Source organism: Telopea speciosissima, chromosome 9, assembly GCF_018873765.1.
Source record: "Telopea speciosissima isolate NSW1024214 ecotype Mountain lineage chromosome 9, Tspe_v1, whole genome shotgun sequence".
NCBI lineage: Eukaryota > Viridiplantae > Streptophyta > Magnoliopsida > Proteales > Proteaceae > Telopea > Telopea speciosissima.
In genome coordinates, this window is record NC_057924.1 from 17,559,391 (window position 1) to 17,566,811 (window position 7,421).

The 7,421-nt window shown below is 38.6% G+C and overlaps 1 non-coding gene across 1 annotated transcript; it reads right to left on the reverse strand.

Moving 5' to 3' along the window:
- Positions 1 to 2,222: 2,222 nt before the first annotated feature.
- Positions 2,223 to 2,329, reverse strand: LOC122641214. Its single transcript, XR_006329862.1, has one exon. It is a non-coding gene; the product is annotated as a small nucleolar RNA R71 (small nucleolar RNA).
- Between the last annotated feature and the right edge of the window lie 5,092 nt (positions 2,330 to 7,421).

The following is a 7,421-nucleotide window of genomic DNA, read 5'->3' on the forward strand; positions in this document are numbered from 1 at the left end:
GCTCCACGTTTTTTGAAGGATAAATTTGACATTTCATTAATTGTGAGTGGAATCCTAGTCATCACCCTTGCTCTCTCTCTCCTCCAACTTTTCAAGGGCACTTTTGGAATTCTACTTGGGATAGATTTATTTTGAAAGATATTCTCTCATCTATGGAAGGTTGAAAGGTCAAAGATGCTTTGATCTCATTGTTTGGAGAAGACACCTACAAAGAAAAGGAAGCACAAGTTAGAATTAGAAATTTACTTTTCTAGAAATAGAAGGTTTATGTAGCTAGGATTTTTTGTATTTTCTTCTTTCTATATTTTTCTTTTTCTTAGGATTGAAGGCATTGTAAAAGAGGAAGGAGAAGAGAATATTCTCTTTCTTAGGGAATATTTCTCTTACACTTCCCTCTTCTCTCTTCTCCTCTCTTCCCCCTATAAATACCCCCTACCTCTCTTGAAAAAAATTGCTCATTCACTTAGTGAAATTTCTTCTCTTCTTCTCCTTCTAATTTGTGATTTTTGATTTTTCTAAGTTCTAGTTTGCTTTTTTTATTTTCATTTAATGGTTATAATAGGTTTAGTTTATGCTTTAATTTCAATTTAAGTCTTCAATTGGGTTGTAATTTCTTAATTCTAGTTTAGGTTTTAAGTCTTCTAGTCTAAGTTCTTAAGTTGATGACAAGACTTGAAGATTTAGAAGAGGAGGCCATGGTAAGTTTATGCAAGTATTCAAGCTTTTCAATTACATTCATACAAGTACATCCAGGTTTTACTATCTAAACTCTCAATCTCATTCTCCATCTCCTGTATCTCTCTCTATCATCTTCTTCTTTCCCCTCTATTTCTTTTATTTTAATTTTATATGGTTGTGGTTTATGGATGCATTTTTATTTCCTTATTTCTTTTTATGTGGTTAGTATGTGTGGCTGCATTTCTATTCCTTTCAATTCGCTTTAGTTTGATAGGTTAGATGCTCATGTGTTAGGACGTCGATTTAATCCCTTAATTTTGTTAGATGCTTATGAGTTAGGATGCATTGATTTTCGTTAGTTTAATTAGTTTAATTTAACACTTTAATTTGGTTCACTTTGCATTACTTTTAAGTTAGTTAAATAGAGTGGTGTATATCTCCTCGTGTTCGACCCGTAGCTATGATTGACCCGTACGCTTGCGGTTTTATTTTAACTCAAACAAATTTTTGGCGTCGTTGCCGGGGTGATTATTGTCCATTTTATTTTTTTGATTTTTAAGTAGTTTGAAGTGTTTTAGTTTATTATTTTCTCTTCTTTTTCTAAAAAAAAAAATTCAATTTTTGAAAACCTCTTCTTGTTTCTCTTCTGTTTCGAATAGTGTGCGCCCAATCTAAAGTCCTTCATATGCTTCAACCCTCCATCTTTTGGTGTCCCTCATAGGATTAAGTTACCTATGACACTACATCTTGACTTGGTTGGGTGGATTGGCATGTGACTTATCTTTGGAGGTGACCACTCTTGATAATAGGAAAGCGACATAGTGAGAGCGTTGAAAACATAAACGTATAGTAGACCTCTACTCTACATCAGAATCCACATTGGAGTCGCCCGTAGGTGGCTATAGAAGACTATACGGGTTCCCTTGCTATCAACCTATATGGCATCCTTACAGCTTTTGAACCATTGTTTCGATTTTTGAGGGATAGATGCACTATCTACCTTGGGCTCCCTCTTGTTTTTAGTAATTTTTTTAAGTCTTTTATTTTTCTTTAATTTTTCTAAAAGAGACCTCATATTTGTTTAGATGGCTAAGGTGTGGATTCGTGATTCAAGTAATCGTCTTATTAGAAGACCACCTTCTCTACCACCTTTGACCCCACCTTTGACCATGGGTGACCAACAACCCAAGACTCTTAAGGATACGTTCTACCCTACCAGGGCTGCACAGCCCTCATGCATCAGTCTGCCTGTTGTTACAGGGAATACCTATGAACTCAAGACCAACTTCATCAGCATGCTACCCCATTTCCATGGGATGGATAATGAGGATGCATATCTCTTCCTTAGGGAATTTGAGGAGGTCTGTGTTCTAATTAAGGTCCAGAATTTAACTGATGATGCAGTTAGGCTTAGGTTTATACCCTTTGCCCTGAAAGACCAGGCCAAGAAGTGGCTCTATGGACTACCTACTAATTCCATTACCACATGGGATCAGTTTACCATTGTCTTCTTGAGAAAAAATTTCCCTCTTTACAAGACTAATAAACTCAAGAGTGACATATTCTAGTTCATGCAGAAACCACATGAGTCCTTTTCTAAATTCATGGAAAGATTTAAAAACCTCCTCTTAGAATGTCCTCACCATGGTTTCAACTTGTGGCAGCTATGCCAAATTATTTATAAGGGTATTGATTATCAGACCATGCAACTTGTAGAGTCCATGTGTCCAGCAGGCTTTACTTCTTTTTCTGAGGAGAATGATGCATGGACATTCTTAACCAACTTGGCTGATAAGACTAGAGGGTGAGAATCTTTCCAAGAGGTTGAAAGAACCACTGAGGGGTGTCTTATTGAGGGTATGACAGCAAAAGAGGCCAAACTTAATAGCCTCATAAAAAGGTTGGAGTCCATAGTTCTTAAAGAGCCTATACCGGTTAATCAGGTCAATCATGGGTCAATATGCAGTTGGTGCCATACCCCTGAACATCTTATGGAGGAATGCCCCAACACCTTTGTGGGTAATTCCAACACCGAGAATGTAAGTGCCCTTTACCAAAACAATCCACATAGCAACACTTACAATCCAGGATGGAGAAATCACCCCAATTTCTCCTGGAATCAAGGGAACCAAGCAGGCCCATCCAACTTTAACCATCAAGGCCAGCTTGGTGTCCAAAGGCCCAACTATGCACCACAAAGCCAAGGAATATCTCCTAACTCCTTCCCCCTTCGTTCTTATGTAGAACATTCTATTAATTCTGCTAGGCCACCTCTCCTTACTCCTTATCAGCCACCCCCAGGGTTTATCAATATAGGAGAGGCAACAAGAATGAGTGAGATGGAAAACTAGATAGCCCTTCTCATGACAGGTCAAAATAATATAGAGAGACAGCTCACCCAGCTTGTCACCATTGTACATGAGAGGGAAATAGGGAAGTTACCTAGCCAACCTGAGCCAAATCCTAGGCATCAGGTTCACACTCAGCAAGGTACCTAAGCTCCTCCACTCAATGTTGCACAAGGCCAACAACATCAAGGGCCTTCCAGTCAGGTAAATGCAATATATGCTTTAAAGAGTGGCCGTGAGTATCAACAGGCTAGTATACCTCAGTCTTTACCATCTCATACTCCTGTTGACTCTCCCCTTTCTGATGAGGCCATTGAAGTGGCTACTATTCCTGGTTTGTCTGATGAACCTGGAGAGATTCCAGATGATTTGGTTGAGGAAACCAAAGATGATTCTGTTGAGAAAGAGAAAAGGACCACCCCTGAGAGAGTTTATACCCCACCTGCCTCTTTCCCAAATAGGTTGGTTAGCAAAAAGTCTCATTCGGTGGAGAAAATTTTGGGTATTTTTAAATAGGTTCTGGTGAATATTCCTTTACTGGATGCCATAGCTCAGGTCCCCGCTTATGCTAAAGTCCTCAAAGACTTATGCACCCAAAAGCGGACCACCAATGTGCAAAAAGGCATTCTTGGCTGCTAACATTAGTTCTCTCATCTCACAGCCAGTAGCAGTCAAGCATAAGGATCTTGGAAGCCCCACCATCTCTTGCACTATAGGCACCACCATCATTGATCATGCCTTATTGGACCTTGGTGCAAGTGTGAATCTGTTACCTTACCATGTTTACCAATAGTTGGGATTGGGAGAGCTGAAACCCACCAAAATCACTCTTCAGCTTGCAGATCGGTCGATTAAAGTTTATAAGGGAATGATTGAGGATGTCCTGTTGAAGGTTGGGGAATTTATTTTTCTTGTGGATTTTATTGTTTTAGATACCCAACCTACTGCCAACTTCAAGGACCAAATCCATATTATTCTGAGTAGACCTTTCCTTGCTACCAGTAATGCTTTAATCAATTGCAGTAATAGTCTTATGAAGCTTTCTTTTGGCAATACTTTTATGGATTTTAATGTGTTCAGGTTGGGCAGACAGCCTAATATGGATGAAGAGGTACATGTGCTTCAGAAATTCCCAGATGATGAGACTTTCTTTTTTGATTTTGTTTGAGATTTCAGGACTGTACGGAGGAATTGGAAGGTGTTGATGATACCACCTTATCTGAGGTCTAGAGCATCCAACCACCATTGGAGCCCCTTGAACCCCTATCCACCTCCATTCCTCAACCCTTCATATTTGATTCCCCCATTATTTCCCCGTATATTGATTGGTCCAAACCTCCTAGGTTTGATGATTTTATTAAGGAGGACAATGTTAGTCATGATGCTTTTGAAGCAAATTATCGTGATCCTTATTTGGCAACCCAAGTTATGTAAAGAGCGGATAGTTTTAATGCTAGGATTGATTTGAGTAAATCTCCCATTTTTTATGATTATCTTGATGGGGTTACTGATATTCATGATCCTTTTGATGTTTACTGCGATCCATTCTTGGTTGGTTTTTGCGATAATGACATGCATTTTATATTGACCATGGGAGGGAATGTGAGGATTTGTCTACATGGATTATTATTCACTGCCTTCATTTTCTACTGTCCCATGTGGGCAGATTTTCATGTTGTGCTTAACTTCCATCTTCTGTCTCACTTTACTAAAATTCGTGGTCGAGTATTTTCTGATTCTGAAGCTACTTATACATTTACCGGCCATTGATTGAGGTTTCTGTTGCTTACCCTATTACTTCTTGTAGAGGTCCTGACTCTTCATGATCCTCTTTATTGTTTATATATGGTAAGCCCCCTCATCTCATCCCTTGTCCTTATTCTTTCTTTTCTGCATGCATTGAGGACATTGCATGAATTAAGTGTGGGGGGGGGGTTAATTGTTGAATTTTATGAATTTTGATTGTGGCAATAGTTTGATTTTGTGCATACATCTCTTTGATTGCAAAGCGAGAGAAAGAGGGAATTAGGTGTCCTAGCATGCGAAATAATAAAAAAATCCCTTTTCAAGGACGGTAGTTGGTTTGTATCCGGTGAGAGGGATTGAGTTGGAAAATATGAGCATTATTTCATTTGATGGTCAGATTTCTCTATGTATTTTATGGACCCCTTGATCTTTTGGCTAGTAGTTGAGACCAATTTGTTTGTGGCAAGGCAAGGCATGAAAGTGAATGAAAAAAAAAAAGAAAAAAAAAAGAAGAAAGGAACAAGAAAGAAAAGTGGAATTCCTTGGGACTAGATAGGGCACTGTGCCTCATGAAGCAGGGTGACTTGATCGAAATTCCTTGGAAGGAAACTTAAAAAAAAACCTCTTGCATCAATGTCTCAATGTCTTATGGATATATGCAAAAAGCGAAGCTACCAAATATTTGGGTGTCTAGTGAATGCTCCACCATGTCATTCAGGGAACAGTAGTGGAGTAGAAATAGAGTTTGTGAGAAAGAAAAAAAGCTTTTGTCTTAATGCCTAGAAAAAAGTATGGTAAAAAATACTCAAAGCCTAAGTCTTTGGTTCCATCGATGCTATGAGTGGTTTACCTGAAGGTGAGTAGTGTTCAGAAGATATGAGGAGAGACATATTCAAATCCTGAACCACAACCTCTCCGCCTTTCATCTTTATAAAACCCAATCTATATGGATTATAGACTATGGTTTGAAGCATGATACCAAGTTCCACATAAGAAAGGTTGAAATTAGCAAATTAAGGATCAAACATCAGGTTAAACCATAGCTTTTACACCACCCTTAAATTGTACAAAGTATTAGCTTCAAGTCTTTTGAGGATGTTGGAGATGACATCCTGACCTAATTTTTCAAAACTAAGAGTAGATGTCTTGACCTTTCTATTCCTTTAAATCTTAGGCATCTCAAATGGTTAAGTTAGCAGAGATTCTGAAAATGTTAACTAGTTCGTGCGTCTTCTCCAGTAGCGGTGACTATTATTTCTCTTTATTCTGAGATGAGGACCAACTCTTCAATGCTCGCAGGTGGTTCCGAGGGACGTATCTGAAGATGAAGATGGTGGAGCAACTTTTCCTTCGTCAGCTCCGACGAAGCAACAACTGCAAAGCTGCGACAATCTTTCTCTGCCTCTCTTCTTGGCAATAGACCGTTCTTGAACCGATGAAAATGTTGAACAATTCGTCTTCTCCAGTAGCGATGACAGTAAAACAACAGTTTGCTGTTAGGATTATTGTGGTAGTAATCCCACATCGGTTGTAGGTGCTCCGAATATCCAGTATAAGAGCCACAAGACGCCACCCCACTTAAACCAATTGGTTTTAAGATAGAAACTTAATATGATATTAGAACCGGTACATTGAGCCTCCATTGATGATGGGCCCTACTCCACCAACGAAGATAGAGCTCAGAAGAGGCCTGCACATAAGGGGGACTATTAAAGTAATAATCCCACATCAGCTGTGGGTGCTCTGACTATCAAGTATATGAGCCACAAGAGGCTACCCCACTTAGAACCAATTGGTTTTAAGATGGAAGCTTAATACCATTAACTAAGTTGGGTTATTTTCCAACTGTCGTGTTTGAACCTTCTAGTTTGAGTGTAACTTTTGTGTTAATGTGGAACCCTAGTTTATTTGATAAGATGGTGATGACAACTTAAGATTTTTGGATATGGTTATCATGCTAAGTTGTATAAATTTTTTTATTTATTTTTTGTTGGTAAGGTTGTAAAATTTTTTTATTAGTGGTGAAGTGTAAGAAAGCACTTGGATTCTTGTTTATTTGTTGTCTTTTTTTTTCATGATCTACTGTTGGGGAATTCTTTTACACATTTTTTTGTTCCTAATGTGGGGAGTCAATTTCATACAAAAGTTCAATTGGTTTATTGTTATATAATTAAAAGTATTTTTTGTAATATGTTAGGCACTGCTTGGTTGGTTGGTACCTTTGCCAGTAGGTTGCAGGGGTCCCAAGAAGTCATGAGATCAACTCTTATGTCATTACTCTCTCTCTCTCTCTCTCTCTCTCTCTCTCTCTCTCTGATATTGGTATTGTCATGGTTTCAGAGCACATGAGGATGAAATTGGTGACAGTTATCCGATTGAACATGTGTTGTGTATGTAGGTAAGACGTGCTTCTTGAAATGGGCATCTCACATAAGTTAATCCTCCTCCTTATGGCACACAAGTCATGTTGAGACCAGGTAAACATGAGATTTATGATAAAGATTGGATTAAAGCATGTGTCCCATTTGGAGACAAGATATGCTTTTGAATTGTGTTATGCAACAAGCAATTTTAATGAATAGATGGAGAAACAAGATCAGTTGTGGGAAGGTGGATGAGACTCTTGGACCATGCCTCATGGTTTGGTTG